Raw genomic sequence first — 1,750 nt, 5'->3', positions numbered from 1 at the left:
ATCTCGTTTCGATGTTCTGTCCGCACAGGGTTTTTTACCTCCAAATAATTCTTACTTTTATTGTAATATTTGATTGATGTTTTTTTATTTTTCACACCTCGTTTCGGGTTAACGGAGACGATAACCGTTGTCTTGTTTGATAAATTCTAATGCAATACCCGGTTGCACGTGTTGCGCCAGATGATTCGTTACACGTACAAGACGATATAGACGAATTCGTTTCGGACCATGATACAACTCCGGATGATGAAAGTGATGAAGATTCTATATAGACTTATTTGTTTTTATTGTTTTCATATGTATTTGTATTTTGAAAAATCTATCATATTTTTTTTATTTTTTTTAAAAAATTGTAAAATTCCAACGGATATCCGTTGGAATCCAAGCGCAGCAATTGAATCGACACCAGTATTCCAACGGACACCCGTTGAAATATTCCAACGGACACCCGTTGTAATTGTTGAAACATTGAATCCGCTGATAAATTCCAACGGATGCCCGTTACATTATTCATTTCCGACGGGCATCCGTTGGAAAATCTGAAGCATTAAATCCGTTCGACGCACCTGGCGTCCATCGCGTCATTCCAGAATATTTCCAACGGATGCCCGTTGGAAATGAATAATGTAACGGGCATCCGTTGGAATTTATCAGACAACATTAAATGCGCCAGAAAATTCCAACGGATGCCCGTTGGAAATCCGTTGGAAATTTCGATTATATAAGGGCGAGCGCCCATCCTTCTCATCATTCAACACTTTCTCAAAAAAAAAAGACAAAAAAAAAACGACCAAAAAAAAAATCAACAAAAAAAAACACAAAATGGTAATTGATTTTCAATTCTTGTTCAATTCTTTAATATTTATGTTTTGTATTAATAACTAACTATTGTTTTTTTACAGTTTCGTAGGCGATTTTCTGGTTCCGGAGGATTGTTAGCGGGTTCTTCTGGAGCACCGCCACCGCCGCCACCACCACCTTCTCGTCTTCCGGAACCGGTGGACGCTCCTCCACTTTTCCCAGAGTGTGATATAACTCTGGAGGAGGTAGAGGAAATTTTAAATTCCTTCGACGCTCGCGAGGTGCCGCTAATCGATCCCGAACTAGACGGGGCGTTATGGTAATTAATTTATAAATTAAATTATTTCAATATTTTATTTAAATTATATTATTAGTTAATATTAATAAATTGTTATTATAATTAGGTTCGGGGTTAACGATAAAGATTTGAGGAAAAAATTTACAGCAATAATAACGTCAAATTTTCCTCAACTCTACTACTGTTGGACGGTGGTACCGGACAACATCAAACGTTCTTGGTGGCATTCGTTCATCGTAAGTTATATTTTTAAAATTTTATTTAAATAAAATAAATAATCACTAACTCTAATTTTTTTTAAAGCAATCTTTTCGGTGGAAAAAAAAGTACACCGATAAAGTTTACAAAGAGTTCAACCAGCTGGGTATGCAGCGGTTGAAACAAATGATGAACAATGCCAAACGTCGTCATCAGCTGCATGGACTGCCACCGGAATGGGCAACAGATGACTTGTACCAGCAGCTTCTTTCGCATTGGAACTCAGACCATTTCAAGAACAAGAGTTCCAAGGCGAAACAAAATCGTCTGTCCCAAAAAATCGAGGGTGATGGGCCTCATCATCATACCTCCGGTGCTAAATCATTCAAGAAGAGGCAAAAAGAGATGGTATTTACTTAAACTTTAATTTAATTTTTAATTAGTTTTTTAATA

General features: G+C 36.8%; 1 long non-coding RNA gene across 1 annotated transcript; it reads left to right on the top strand.

The window, feature by feature from the left end:
* The first annotated feature begins 851 nt into the window (after positions 1-851).
* Positions 852-1,611, top strand: LOC104809570. Its single transcript, XR_771186.2, has 3 exons — positions 852-1,120; positions 1,206-1,335; positions 1,403-1,611. It is a non-coding gene; the product is annotated as an uncharacterized LOC104809570 (long non-coding RNA).
* Positions 1,612-1,750: the final 139 nt, after the last annotated feature.

This window comes from Tarenaya hassleriana, unplaced genomic scaffold (assembly GCF_000463585.1).
Source record: "Tarenaya hassleriana unplaced genomic scaffold, ASM46358v1 Cleome16, whole genome shotgun sequence".
NCBI classification, from domain to species: Eukaryota; Viridiplantae; Streptophyta; class Magnoliopsida; order Brassicales; family Cleomaceae; genus Tarenaya; species Tarenaya hassleriana.
This window is presented reverse-complemented; position numbering and strand designations above follow the sequence as displayed.